This window comes from Saccopteryx bilineata, chromosome X (assembly GCF_036850765.1).
Source record: "Saccopteryx bilineata isolate mSacBil1 chromosome X, mSacBil1_pri_phased_curated, whole genome shotgun sequence".
Classification (NCBI taxonomy): domain Eukaryota; kingdom Metazoa; phylum Chordata; class Mammalia; order Chiroptera; family Emballonuridae; genus Saccopteryx; species Saccopteryx bilineata.
In genome coordinates this window covers 36062974-36079543 of record NC_089502.1, presented here as the reverse complement: position 1 = coordinate 36079543, position 16570 = coordinate 36062974, and positions in this window count along the sequence as shown.

The following is a 16570-nucleotide window of genomic DNA, read 5'->3' as shown; positions in this document are numbered from 1 at the left end:
GAGCTGAATGAATTGTAAACTCTTAATGAAAAAAATATATCACGTAGATAAATAAAATTTGCAGTTTTTTTTATTTTCACCTTATAAACTATTAATAACCTTTGTACAGATATACTACTTTATAGAAAGGATTCAGTAGTATCAAATCAAAAATAGAGTTTAAAATTGGACTGGATTATTTTTAGTGATATAATGGCAGGGTAAATTATAATTCCAGGTTGTTGGGAAGCAAAAGTAGAAATTAATCATAAATAAAACAGAATGGAGAATGAGAGAGATAATATACAAGATGTATAAGGAATTATCAACTACACTGTAGTTCTCTAATAGCAAAGGACTGGATAGGGTAAAGGATAGTTCATTGCTCTTAGACTGGATATAGGTTGATTTGAAAAACCAAGAGTAAAAAAAAATAATAACAGTGTAATATAATAATAAAACATACAAAATAGTCTAATTATTAAGTATAGTGGTGCTAAGAATGTGTACTTGAGGAATTTGGAGATAGAGATTATATATACAAATTTTATTCTGTTTTAGCCAAGAATAGTTGCATGGTAGCTGTGAACCTTTGCTGAGTCTTGAGCACTGGGCACACATCAGATGGCCAATTAATATAACATATATTAGACTTATTAGGAAGTGGCGAGGGTCTATCAAATTACACAGAGATGGCCCGCAACTCAAACTTCTCCAGGCATTACCAGCCAGTAATATTTTTGAATTGATAACTACATATAACCTGTATTATTAACTTATGACCTCAGTTAATGATACAGGACCTCAAAATCTCTTTAAAATTTTATCTAAACTAAGATATCTCAGACATGTTCACAAGCCATATTTTTAGTTTTATTCCCGCTTTTTTTAAAAGCATATCCAGTAAAAAAAAATCTTAAGGATAGTACCTGGTAATTTTGTCTGCTATGGACTCAATGTTTGCATCCCCCCAGAATGTACGTATTAAAACCCTAGTCTCCAATATGATAGCATTTGGAAATATGGTCTTTGGAAGGTGATTATGTCATGAGGAGAGAGAGTTCTTCCATAAGAAAAGATATGAGAAAATTCTCTTTCTCTCTCTCTCTCTCTCTCTCTCTCTCTCTCTCTCTCTCTCTCTCTCTCTCTCATTATTCCCTGAAAAGACACAATGAGAATGTGGCTATCTGCAAACCAGGAAGGGGTTTTTTATTAGATATCTGACACAGTGCCACCTTGATGTTAGTTTTCCCAGCCTCTAGAGCTGTGCCACATAAATAATTATTGTTTAATAAACCTTGTCTATGGTAATTTGTTATTGTCGCTCAAACTCACAGTTTAATTTTCCCAAATCCATAACATAAACTATAAAGAACTATCTCATAATTCTTTCCCAGTCACAAAGCTGTGGCTTACTAAGGGGTTACATTGACCTTTAGAATCTTAAATGAGTCAAAGCTCTGTCATGCTTCTTTTAGAAATTGGAAAATGTCTTTCCTATTGATATGTATAGGCTTTGTTATCCTGGCCCTGAAATAATACTACTGATTACCCCATATTTAAGAGTCTCCCTAGAAAATAGCTACTTGAACTGTTGCCTAAGGCCATTTCTCTATAATGCTAACTCATTTGACAAGATCAACAGACCAAAATTGGTTATATCACCTCCATCTCCTTTTCCTTCCTCTGTCTTTCTCATATACACGTGGGCACACACGCAAACACACACACCCTCTCATAACTTTTCTGGACTCTCAAGCTTGCTTGCCCATAATTACCAGGTATGCTGACATTATTGGAATCCCAAGTTAAGTGAAAACTTGTCTTTTACTATGAGTGCATAAGGATAGGTAGATTTTATTTCTTCTTTTTTGGTTATGATTCATACTCCTTAAATTATGTTGTCCATATGGACATATTATAATGCTGTCTTCTAACTTGCTATACAAACCAGAAAAATTGTTCCAAATCTGAGTTTCTTTATGTGCAAAAATGAGGATGGGACCAAAACAAGATGTTATCTAACCTTGAGATCTTTTTCATTTCTGCTGTTTCATTGTTCTCTGAATCTAAGGGCAGAATCAAAGAAGAAGATATATCATTAGCCTAAAGTATTGTTTAGTATTGTTTTATTACCTAGTAATTCACATATTATAATCATCAGTCAATCAATAATTAAGATTTTATGGAGGAAGCATTCACTATTTAATTAATAGGCAATTAAGAAACTACAAATTCAAAGTAAGAGATTAAGAACAAGGTGTGTGTGTGTGTGTGTTTGTGTGCGTGCACACGTGTCTGTGACCATAGTAAAAAAATTCTGGAAAAGGGGTCTAAACCAAGTCCCAGCACAAATAGGGATTTACAGATTTCAAAAGATTGGAGAGGCTTGAATTATTTCCATAAATTCTGTAACTTCACATAGTTTTGTTATGGCTATTGGAGGGTTGGTGGTATGGTAAGAGGAGAAAGTGAAGATGTTGACAAAGGCTTGGTAAAAATTAAAAAACAAGAACATTTTGTATTATAGTATGTAGTTTCTACAGGGTGAGACAAATGTAGGTTTATAGTTGTAAGTATGTTAAATATAAAACTTTTCCTTGTATTATTATTTATTAATTGTTGTATTATTTTCCATATGAACAGCTGTAAACCTACTTTGTTCCACGCTATATTTTATTCAGAAGTTAATGGGAAACATTAATGGGTTTTGAGCAAAAAATAAGATGATCAAATTAGCATTCTAGAAAAAAAAAATCTGGCAGATGAATACAGAATGATTGACAGCAGATACTTGGAGTAAAGGTTGTTGGCAGAAATCTGGGAGGAAACAGTGCATGAATTAAGACATTGGTAAGGGAAAAGATGATTACTAATAAGGAATAAGAAAATATAATTTACAGACTTTGTGACTTGTTAATATAAGGAATATTAGCAAAACAAAGGAGTTCTCACATGAGCTACTGAAAAAATGGCATTTCTAATAATTAATTTTAAGCATTCAGGAGAAGTTGTGACTATGGAATAGTGTGAGTAGGGATTTGAGCCACTTGGGAAACATCTCTGTGAGATGATGCTGAACCTAGACCAGGAAAAAATATATCTGGAGGCCATCTTTATATCAGAGGTAGTTTAAACTCATAAGACTAAATGAAAATCTTCTGGTGCATGCTCTGAGTACTTTTTTTTCAATGTGTTGTCTTCACACATTCTATATCAGCACTCATAAAACATGCTGCACCCTAATATACTAAATTGAAATGTTAGGAATAAGACCTGAACTTATATTTTGCAAAAGTGTTCTTCCCTGGCCAGTTGATAGAGCATCGGCCCAGCATGTGGATGTCCTCAGTTCGATTCCCAGTCAGGGCCCACTGGAGAAGTGACCATCTACTTATCCACTCCTTCCCTCCCCCATCTCTCTCCATCTCTTCCCCTTTTGTAGCCATGGTTCAAGTGGTTCAAGCACATTGCACCTGGGCACTGAGGATGTCTCCTTGGAGCCTCCACCTCAGGTTCTAAACATAGCTTGGTTGCAAGCATGGCCACAGATGGGCAGAGCATTGACCCCAGATGGGGGTTGCCACGTAGATCCTGGTTGGGGTGCATGCTGAAGTCTGTTTCTCTATCTCCCCTCCTCTCACTTGGGAAAAAAAGGGGAAAAAAGAAAGAAAAAAGATTCTTCAGCATACTAAATTTTAAAACTACTGGTTTATGATACGAAGCAAAGAGAATCAGGGATAGAAGCATAGTATGTTAGCCACTCTCCAAATTGGCCCTTAATAAACCCCATCTCCCAGTATGTATACATTTATATATTATCCTTTTACATTTGATCAGGTTTGGTCTGTGTCACACATAAAATATGGCACAAGTAATAGTACATGGTATGTTGCTTCCTGTGTTAGTTATAAAATTACTGAGGTATTCCATATTGGGGTTCTTTTATGATCACTGTTACTGAAAGAAGCCACATGAGAAAATTCAGGCAACCTATAAAGAGGCCTACTTAGTGAAGAACTGAGGCCTGTCAACAACCATATAGTGACGAAGTGAGCTTAACTGATGATCCCAAAGCTCCAGGTAAGACTTCTGAAAACTGCAGCCCTGGCTACTATCTAGATAGCAATCTCATAATAATCCTGAACCAGAACCATGAATGCAAACCCCTCCTATATGACTCCAGACCCTCAGAAACTGTGAGAAAATAAATGCTTATTGGTTGTTGTTGTTTTTTTTGGGGGGGGGTGTTTTTTTTAAAATCCACTAATTTTGGGGGTGATTTGTTATACAGCAATACATGTGGTATTTTCCACATGAAAATCACAAGGCAGGATTCAGTTTTGTTAACTGAGTATTGAAGAAATGTGTAAAGACTTTTTCCTTCCTAATTGTTTTATTGCTAAAAAAATGTTCTATAGATAAAATAGATTATTGTTTTATTAATAAAACAGATTATATAAATTTATTGCTTGTTTCTTTTATTAGAATTACAGCGATCAACTCATTCCAGCTTTTAGCACTGAAATTTTTTAAAATCTTAGTACTGAAAATTTTATTTCCCAGAAGACCTCTTTTTCCCATTTAAACGAGGACATTTTGTCACCCTAATTAAAATGAACCAAGAAGTCATAGGCATTTTCTTGTTTATCAATACACCTGAGTATCTCTAGATGGAACCTAGCATACACTTGGTGTTTAATAGGTGTTTTACATAAAGGAATTAGTGGAATAACACTATTTTTTTCTTGATCACACCCCTCCTAGTGTGACAACAAGCTAAACCGGGCTCCATTTAAATGGTACACTGTAAAGTAAAGGGTAAATTGGAAGTAAAGTGTGTAGAGGAGTGTTAATCATCTGATTTAAACCAATTAAGGTGAATGATTAATATAGTTTTCCACTTTGATCACACAAATTATTATAGGTCATGGTTAGAAGATTTTATTTTATTCTACCAGTGATAAGAGGTAATTGAAGGGTTTGAAAGCAGAATAGTAGAATCATTTGATTTACGATTTTTTAAAAAAAATTTCTAGATACTCTGTGATAATGGATAGTCATGGGACAAGTGTTTATTAGCCAAGCACTGACTAGACACTTGAGGATTTGGAAGTATAAAAGCACAATGTAGTTGGAACACAGAATTAGCTAACATAAAACACTTAGTTTTCAATAGATGATAAGTATGCATCCATGCTATATTGGTACTGAATGCTGTAAATGTTATAGACTTTAAAAAGAGGAAGATATTTATAATTGATATTTTCTGGGAAGGTTTCAATGGAAGTGATGGGAATTGAGTTGATACAAGACAGACAGGTAAGTAGAAAACAGAAGGTATTCCTGGCAAATGAAAGTTACAGATGGAATAATGGAGATAGACTAAACTGATTAAGCCTGACAATTCTTTTTAGTGAGAGGCATGCTATTTAATAGTTAGGCCAGGCCTAGTTCACATTAGGATGATATTGACCATTCAGGGTTCTGAGGTGGAGAAAAAGGATTACCACTCTTTGTTTCATTTATTGATGTGATGGAATATGTTTACATTAAAGGCTTTATGGAGTTGAGCATACTGAAGAAATGAAAAGACCTAAATCTTTTTCCCTCATTCTACCAATGTTGTGACATGTATCAAGCTCACTGATCCTCTTCAGTAGGGCTCAAGGGTTAAATCTAAGCAGGAAACAACATGTTAGTTGATACAAACACTCAAGAGTTTTCATGGCAGAACAGAGTCCAGAGGAGGAATTTCAGCAATGAACAACCCCAAGTGAAAAGGCTAGATTGGAATACTTAAAGTAATGGCCAACAGGCTCTGACATCTCTAGGAAGTTATTTATGGCTAGTAGTTCTACTTAAAATTGACAGTGAAAAAAATAATCAGTGGGATTGGCAACTTCCTATCATTAATCATGTCATAATAAAGTTTTAATGAATGAATTTTAAACTTTAGATGAATGAAACAAATAGCCAATAATATGTTTTTAAAATTCACCAGCTTTACTACCCTTTTTAGTATAAAAAGCTCATCAAGATCCTTTAAAGAAAATAACAATTTTATTACAAGTAATCATTTTATTTTTACTTAGTAATTTGCTAGTGGAAAATAAATGCTTAAGATTAATCTATATCTAATATGCTGATTCATAAGCAAGGTCAGATCAATTTTATTTAAAATGCAAGTATGATGATTTTACTCTTCAATTTCAATTTGAAATCTAAAACATTTGTTTCTTAAAATGTATCCATCTTTCTCACTTTTGGAGATGCTAATAATTCACCTTTGTAATTGCTTGTATCTTTCTGACAGTGTTATTCCAGTTTATCTTTTATATTTTTATTTTAACTAAAATATCTTTTTAAAAAATATTTCCGACATTGCCTATCAGTGTCTAGCAAACATTTTTTTTTATTGAATTTGTTGGGATTACATGGGTTAATACAATTATATAGGTTTCTTTTCTGTTGTGCAATTCTGTAATACATCATTTATATATCGTATTCTATGTTCACCATCTAAAGTGTAGTCTTCTTCCATCACCATTTATTTCCCATTTACCTTTTCCTACCTGTCTTCACCTTCCTTTCCCTCTGGTAATCACCATATTGCTGTCTATCTATGAGTTGTTTTCTTTTGATTAATCCCTTCATCTAATTTACCCGGCCCCCTAGTTCCCCTCCCCTCTAACAATTGTCAGTCTGTTCTGTGAATCCATGAGTCTGTTTATATTTTGTTTATTTTGTTCATTAGATTCTACATACAATTGATATCTTATGGTATTTGTCTTTATCTGACTGACTTATTTCACTTCACATAATACTCTATAGGTCCATCCATGTTATCAGAAACAGTAAGATTTTCTTCTTTTTAACACCCAAGTAGATGAATGAAACAAATAGCCAATAATACAATAGTGTTTCATTTTAACACTCATGTATAAATGTACGAATTTTTTTATCCACTCATCTACAGAAGGGAACTTGGGCCGCTTTCAAATCTTGGCTATTGTAAATAGTGCTGCAATGAATATAGTGGTGCATATATATATTCTTTCTAATTAGTGTTTCAGGTGTGTTTTTTTTTCATTTTTTCAGATATTTTCCCAGAAGAGAAATCTCTGTGTCAGGAGGCAATTTTATTTTTAATTTTTTTTTAGGAAATTCTACACTGTTTTACACAGTGCCTGCACCAATCTGAATTTCTACAAATAGTGTATGAGAGTTCTCTTTACTCCACATCCTGTCAACACTTGTCATTCATGGATTTATTGACTATAACCATTCTGACAGGTGTGAGGTAATACGTCATTGTGCTTTTAATTTGCATTTCTTTGATGATTATTCATGTTAAGTATCATTTTGTATGTCTTTTTCATCTGGATGTCCTGTTTGGAGAAGTGTCTATTCAGGTTCTTTGCCCATTTTTTTCCTTTGCCCATTTTTAATTGAATTATTTCTATATCTAATTGCCAGAATATTTTTAATCTTGGCTCACTTATAATATGGATGAAGACTGCAAGATTTTTCAATTACCTACCACAATATTGAGTATAATCCTTAAAGGAAGAAATATTTCAACCAACTCATAACTACTAACTTTCCACCTGAGCAAATATCAGTGATAGAATTAGTGAGTATGTATTATGTATTGATTTTGGACATTCAGCATTTTTGACAAAGATGAAATTTCGACCTGGGTAGATCTATGCTTACTCAACAGTATTTCATGGCCAGGACTGTTTTTTCTGACTATCTGATCAAATCTTCCTGTCATTATTCTTATAATCTGGAACCTATGAACTCTAGCTGTCATATTTGAAAGTAGCATCATAACTAATTTTAATTTCGAGTATAAATGAAGGAGAATTTCTCTATATGTTAACTTTCATCTTAACTAGGACCTTCTAGAGACCCTGTAATTGATACATAAGTTATAATTCTAATAGTATCTTTAAACAAACTAGAAAAAGAATGAGGATTAATTGATGCTCTTGGTCACCCTGCCAAATCTATTTTTATGGAAACAATACCTGAACAAAAATTTTGTGAAAAATAACAATTATACAGAAACATCTATAATAAGTGAAGTATAAACTAGAAATAGGACTTGAATTTAAGAGATAACAGATGATGTATAAGGTCTACCAGAAAGTTCTATCCATTTCTATTACAACAAGTTTCGACACATAAGCACATGTTTATTTGGCGCATGTGTGCCTCTCTATTTTTATCACTTAATGTATACATACTGACATAGCAAATTAACTAAAACAAAGTTGATTCACGTTAGTCTTAGTGTGAAGCCATAGTGTACCCATGGCCACTGATAAAGTTCATTTATGCCACTGTAATTTTTACAAATTTCAACAAGGAAGAAATGCTACAGAAACATGTCTGTCACATCCACCATATTCCCTGGACTTAGCACCCTCCGACTATCACTTGTTTTTGTCCTTACAAAATTTTTTGAAGGGCAAAAAATTCAAAAATGAAGAAGATATCAAACAAGCACTGGTTCAATTTTTCACATCAAAAGATAAAACATTTTTCAAAAATGGGATATACAAATTGCCCTCATGCTGGCAAGAAATTATTAATAATAATGGTAATTATATTATTTAATAAAGTTTAGACAGTAAGAAAAAATTGTATTTTGTTTTATTCCAAAAACAGACAGAACTTTCCAGTAGACCTTATACTTATATAAAATCAATAACACGTCTTCTCCTACAGGATGGATTAGTATTAATGTATCATTATTCTATTATTCAAGAAACATATTGTAAGCCAGACACAAATGAGGAGAAGTATAAAAAAATAGTTAATCCAGCCTGACCTATGGTGGCACAGTAGATAAAGCATTGACCTGTAATGCTGAGGTTGCTGGTTTGAAACCCTGGGCTTGCCAGGTTATGGAACATATGGGAGTTGATGCTTCCTGCTCCTCCCTCCTTTTCTCTCTCTCTCTAAAATGAATAAATAAAGTATTAAAATATATTAAAAATTGTTAATCCATTAGTTAATATAAAGGTTACTGTACTTTTTTTTAATAATTTTATTTTTTTAATGGGGCGACATCAATAAATCAAGATACATATATTCAAAGATAACAAGTCCAGGTTATCTTGTCGTTCAGTTATGTTGCATACCCATCACCCAAAGTCAAATTGTCCTCTGTCACCTTCTATCTAGTTTTTTAATGCCCCACCCCCTCCCCCTTTCCCTCTCCCTTTCCCCCCTCCCCCCATAACCACCACACTCTTATCAATGTCTCTTAGTTTCACTTTTATGTCCCACCTACGTATGGAATAATGCAGCTCCTGGTTTTTTCTGATTTACTTATTTCACTTTGTATAATGTTATCAAGATCCCACCATTTTGCTGTAAATGATCCAAGGTTACAGTACTCTTAACAAACACATCCAAAATGACAGTGGATTTCACAGTAGTATCGAAAGTGCCAGATATATAAATATATTAATTTTTCTCCCAATTTCAGAATGAATGAACAGATAGAAAAAACATCCTTCCATCTTATAGTTCCACCCTTTCCTAGGGTGCTGATCTTGTCCACAGGTTCAAACTAGCCTTTAAAATTATTTTTTATTTATTTATTTTGGAGAGATAGAGAGAGAGAGAAGAAGAGGAGGAGGAGGAGGAGGAGGAGGAGGAAGCATCAACCTCCATATTTGTCTTGACAAGGCAAACCCAGGGTTTCAAACCAGTGATTTTAGCAAACTAGCCTTTGAGAAAGATTTTTTAAAAATCCACAGAAAGCAACTTATCTTCTTGGTGAAAATGACTCAGATCTTGCATACCCACATTCCACTTGCCTAAACTTAGTTACATATTTACACTTAGCTCCAAAAGAGGGTAGAAATTACAGATTCTAGCTGAGTGGGTGGTCATTTGACCAAGAGGAGGAGAATGGATTTTTAGGTACTGGCTGCTACTGAATGATTTTGCTCAGAGTAGTGCTACGAAGAACAGAGTAAAGAGAGATAGTATTCTGAGAAACCATTTACGATACTTTTTCTGTAGTCCAAGGAGAAGTTCTATTACTTACCCAAGGCAGTTGCCTACATGTTGTTTATACTAACGCATACACCTAAATGCTAGACATGTTAAAAAGAGGAAATATATATCTACTAATAAGAAATGAGTGAAGTCCACTAAGTAAATTCCCATTCTCCTATCCTCTATTTAAGGGAAGAAGACTGTGAATATTCATCGCTTTGGAACAGATATAACTAATGACATATGTGGTCTTAATGGCTCCTCCTAGAATTTTGCACAACAATATGAGTTTTCATTTTTTCTGACTGCAAAAAATCTTGTGAGAATAATATAACACCAACCTCATCACACCTGGTCTTAGAGGTTGAACCTTATGAAATACATTTCCACAAATTTCTTATGTGATTTTTAACACTCAACTTGAAAAACACTGTTAAATTCTAAATATGTAGAAATCAGTTATGTCAATAGGCATTGATTTATTTAAAGAATATGTCTTGAAAATATGTATAGGTTTAAAGACTAATAGTAGAAAAATTTCTGTGATTAGAATAGAGTGTTAATGATCACCTTGAGGTAAGACCCTTAGAATTTGCGATAATCAATGTTTAGTCCTGCTTAATATGTGCTACCAATGTAGAAAACTCATGTCAATCACAACTATACTTCCTATAATTCTTATTAATCGATTAATAGGAACCTTCCATTAGTTTCATCATAGACACAAAATTTCTTTACAGACAACTTATTCATTGCTCTTCCCTGCCCTATCTCACCTTATGCAAGCCTTCTGTGCCCCATCCTACTCTTTCCCCTTTAGCCTTCTATTTTCTGTCAGGTTTGTTTGTGCCCTGCCATAAATAATTTACACATAACCTTTACAATGGGCTTATTCTATTCTATTCCTCCCAGCACTATACCTATTTTATTTATTCAATTCTATCCTGACTAATTCTCTGCTAATGTCCCATCTGCCTTATGCTAGTTCACCCTGACATACTGTATCATGACCTGTATTACTCCACATTGTTCCAAATTGCTTAGCTCTTTCTTGTCCTAGCCATCTCTGCCATACCCTAAATTTCCCTTGTTATTTTTCTATTCTCTGTTTTATTTATTTCCACTCTAGTCATTATTATTTTTTTCTTTTGCTTGCTTTGGAATTAGTTTATTCTTCTTTTTCTGTTTATTAAGGGTAAATGATTAGGATACTGATTTTGATATCTTTCTCTTTAATGTAGTCATTTAAAACAATTTTAGCTTTAAGCACTATTTATTGTTTATCCCATAGGTTTTTATTTTTTGTGTTTTTCTTCTCATTCCGGCTAAAGTATTTTTTAATTTATATTTTTTTATTTTTTCCTTTACTCATTGGTTATGTAAAGAACATAATGTAAAATTTTCTTAGGTTTTGGAATTTTACAAATCTTTTGTTATTGATTTCAGATTTCATTTTTCTGTGGTCAGAGACCATACTTTATATGGTTTTACTCTTTTTATATTTATTGTGACTTGTTTTATTTTGTAGCCTAACATAGAGCTGATTGTGGAGAACTTGTTCCCAAGTTTTATATTAGTTTTCTGTTGCTGCTATAAAAGAATTACCACAAATTTATGGGCTTAAAAGCACCCATTTTCAAAATTACACTTCCATAGGTCAGAAGTCTAAGTGGATCTCATTAAAGTAAAATTAAGCTGTTTCTATAGCTGTATTCATTTTAGCAAACCCTAGGAGAGAACTTGTTACCTTGCTTTTTTAGCTTCTAGAAACGATCTGAATTTTTATTTTTTTTAACTTAAGTGTCCTTGTATCTTCAAAGCCAGCAATGGTCAGTTGATTCTTTCTTGAATCACAAGACTCTGAGACTTTTTTACCTCAGATTGAATAATCTCAATTGACCTATCTTCAAGTCTTTAGGTTTACTGATTCTTTCTTTTTAGATGTTATTAAATTTATTATGGTGACGTTGGTTGATAAAATTATATAGGTTTTCCTATATACATGCATCTGTATATTGCATTGTATGTTCACCATCCAAAGTCAAGTCTTCTCCATTACCATATATTTGGCCCCTCCTCTACCCTCCTTTCCCTCTGGTAACTGCCATATTGTTGTCTGCATTTCTGCAGTTTTTTTTTTCTTTGTTTGCTTGTTCATTTTTTGCCATTAGTTTTATAACCGACATATGAGTGAAATCATTTGGTCCTTGATATATTTTTATTTAGCTAAGCATGATATTGTCAAGATACAATCATGTTTTCACAAATGGCAGTATTTTATCTTTTCTTGTAGATGAATAGTATTCCACTGTGTGTGTGTGTGTGTGTGTGTGTGTACACACACACACACACACACACACATACCACACCTTCTTTATCCAATCATATATTGAAGGACACTGGTTGTTGTCATGTCTTGACCATCATGAATAATGATGCAGTGAACATAGGGTACATATTTCTTCACAAATAAATGTTTTCAAATTTTTTAGGTAGGTAACCGGAAGAGGGATTACAGGGTCCTATAGTAGCTCTATTCTTACTTTTCTGCAGAAACCCCATATTGTTATCCATACTGGCTATACTAATTAGCTGACTCTCTTTCTTCACATCTGCTATTGAGCCTCTTTAGTAATTTTTCATTTTAGTAACTACAGAGTTGTCATATGATTCTTTTAAAAATATTTTATATCTTTATTTATATTATTCATTTAGCGACATTAATCTCATATATTCTGAAGTTCTCATATTGACTGCTACATTTTCTGTGTATAAGCCATACTTTCTTATTTATTTTAATGTGTTGCAATTTAAAAAAATCTGAGCATTTTAGATAGTATTATGTGGAAAATCTTTAAATCAGATTTTTCTTTATATCCTTCACAGCAATTAGTATTGTCAGTGTTCTGAATTTTGGCCATTCTAATAAGTGTATAAAAGTAGGTCATTTTTTTCTTTTTGTGACAGAGACAGAGAGAGACAGAGAGAGGGACAGATAGGGACAGACAGACAAGAAGGGAGAGAGATGAGAAGCATCAATTATTTGTTGTGGCTCATTGATTGCTTTCTTATATATGCCTTGACTGGTGGGCTAAGGCTGAGCGAGTAGCCCCTTGCTCAAACTGGGGACCTCAAAATTTTACACCTGGGTCCTCTGCATCCCTGTCCAATGCTCTGTCCACTGTGCCACTGCCTAATCAGGCCATAGGTAATTTTTTATTGTTTTGATTTTTTTAGCATAAGTTCTAAAACAATTGAGTAAACTATATTATTTGTCATTTATGCCCACTGATATCTCTGTTCAGATTGCTAACTGGACAGTTAATGATTATACAAAGATTTCCTTAGATACCTGAAGCTGATAAAACCCCTTGTCTTGGTAGAAGGACTCTGTGTGTGTATGGTATTTTAGGGCATATTTTGAATACTTACCCAGGTAATTCACACCTCCATCTTTTAAATTTATTTATTTTTAATTTATTGTGATGGCAAGATCATCGAACCATACAGGTATCAAGTATAAAATTCAATATGACACAATCTTCATACTATGTCGAGCACCCTACACCCCTGAGCAAAGTCTCTTTCTGTTCCCATAGCCCCTTATTGCCCTCCTCCTCTTACCTCCCTCATTTTTCCTCTGTCTATCAGCACCCTTTTTTCTGAATCTATGTGTTATGTATATATGTTTTTTGGCTACTTCCCTCTCCTCTTTCATCCATTCCCTTCACCCCCAACCCTGTGACAGCTGTCCATCTGATCCATATGTCTGTGACTCTGTTTCTACTTTGTTCCTCAGTTTATTGTATTCATTAGGTTCTATGTACAAGTGAGATCATATGATATTTGTCTTTCCCTGACTGGCTTTTTAAATCTATCATAGTAATTTTCAGATCTATCCATGCTATTGTGAAAGCAAGATTCCCTTCTTTTTCACAACCACATAGTATTCCATTATGTAAATGTAATACAAATTTTTTGTTCACTCACCCACTGATGGACACTTGGGCTCTTTCCAGATCTTGGCTGTTATAAATAATGCCACAGTGAACATGGGGGTACATATATATTCTTTCAAATTATGATTTAGGATTTTTAGGATATATTCACAGAAATGGCATCACTGGGTGTAAAGTCAGATACATTTTAATTTATATGAGAAAACTCCATACCGTTTTTCACAGTGGCTGCATGGTCTGCATTCCCACCAACAGTGTATGAGGGTTCCCCTTTTCCACACCCTCGCCAACACTTGTTTGTTGATTTGTTGATGTTAGCCATTCTGACAGGTGTGAGATGATAACTCATTGTGGCTTTAATTTGCATCTCTCTGATGATTAGTGACCTTGAGTGTTTTTTCATATGGCTGTTGGCCATCTGTATGTCCTCTTTGGTGAAGTATTTGCTCAGGTCCTCTGCACATTTTTAATTGGATTTTTTGTCTTCTGGTGTTGTGTTTTATAAATTTGTTATAAATTTTGGACATTGATTCCTTATAAGATGTATCAGCGAATATGTTCTCTCATTCAGTGAGTTGTCTTTTTATTTTGTTGATAGCTCCTTTTGCTGTGCAAAAAAACCCCAAAAACTTGTGCCTGGATAATTATAGAACATTGAAAAAAGAGACTGAGGAAGATATAAACAAGTGGAAGCATATATTGTGTTCATGAATTGGAAGAATTGGCATCATTAAAATGTCCATACTACCCAAAGCAATCTATAGAGTCAATGCAATTGTTATTAAAATACCAATGTCATACTTCACAGATTAGAACAAATATTCAAAAAATGTATATAGAACCAAAAAGAACCCAAATAGCCTCCGCTATCTTTAAAAACAAGAACAAAGTGGGAGGTATCACACTACATCATATCAATCTATATACTACAATGCCATTGTAATCACAATAGCCTGATACTGCCATAAAAAAAACAGGTATATAGATCAATGGAACAGAACATAAACCCATACCTTTATGGTCAGTTAATATTTAACATAAGAGGCAAGAGTATACAATGGAGTAAAGATAGTCTTTTCAATAAATGGTGTTGAGAAAATTGGACAGGTACATAAAAAATGATACTAGACCACCAAATTACACTACACACAAAAATAAACTGAAGTAGATAACATACTTCAATGCAATTCATCAAATCATAAAAAATTATAAGAAAAGATAGGCAGAAGAATCTCAGACATCTCTCATAGCAATATTTCTGCCAATGTATCTCCTCAGGCAAGTGAAAGAAAGTAAGGAATATACAAATAGAACTACATAAAAATGCAACTCTATCATAGCTTCTACTTTCTGCTTTTAAATCCTCAAATTTAGTGAGAAGTTACAGTGTAGGACCTCCTCAGATGCTTTCTGAGCATGTTAACAGCTCTATGTACTACACACAGTTCTACATGTGCAGGTGGCCTGTGGATGAAAGGGAAAGGGAAATTGAGAAGAAATAAAGATGGGCCGAAAGCATTCTATACAACACTCTGGTTCTAAGAGACTTCAGCAAGATCCTGGGGAGACATTGAAGCAAAGTCCATGATCAGAGCAGGCCTGTATGTCTTAGAAATAGATCTGTCTTAAAAAAGAAGAAAGAAAGAAAGAAAGAAAGAAAGAAAGAAAGAAAGAAAGAAAGAAAGAAAGAAAGGAAGGAAGGAAATGGAAAGAAAAGAAAAGAAAAGAAAAGAAAAGAAAAGAAAAGAAAAGAAAAGAAAAGAAAAGAAAAGAAAAGAAAAGAAAAGCAATAGACCTGTCTTAAGATCTCTGCAGTGCTCAAATATTTACTGGCTGGAAGCATCGAGTAGACAGAGTAGCCTCTAATAGAGCAAGGACAGTGATGGATTTCAATGTGCTGAAGCTGGGCCACAGGTTAATTACATTCCCTACCATCAAAGAAATGAAAAACACATTTTCTTTTTTCTTCTTTTTAATGTGATAGGAAGGGATATAGGAGACAGACTCTCTCAGGTGCCCTGACGGGGGGATCTATCCGGCAACCCCTGTCTGGGGCCAATGCTCAAATCAACGGAGCTGTCCTCAGCACCTGAGGCTGATGCTCAAACCAATCAGTCACTGCTGTGAGAGAGGAAGAGAGAGATAAGGGGGAGAGGGAGAGTAATAGGAGCAAATGATCATTTCTCATGTTTGCCCTGACTGGGGATCGAACTCAGGACTTCTGCATTCCAGGAAGATGCTCATCCACTGAGCCAACCAGCCAGTGCAGAAAAGCACATTTTCATGCCACAATGGGTGGTAGCATAAATTTCTTTATATAACTGTGAGTTAATTTAGAAATAGATTTTAAATTTGTAATGCTTGTTGCCTTTCACCTAGCAGTTCAAACTCTAAAGATTTATCCTATATAAATACTCATGCAAGCATGTAATGACATATGTAATGTTTATTGCATCATTCTTCTTAATTACTAAAAATTGGAATCAGTTTAAAGGTCCATTAATAGGAGACTTGAAATAATAGCATATAATGAATAAAACAGTAAGTAGGACATTGTTGAAATATCTGCATTAATGTTAAAAAAAAGAATTCATAAAAAGGGAAGAAAA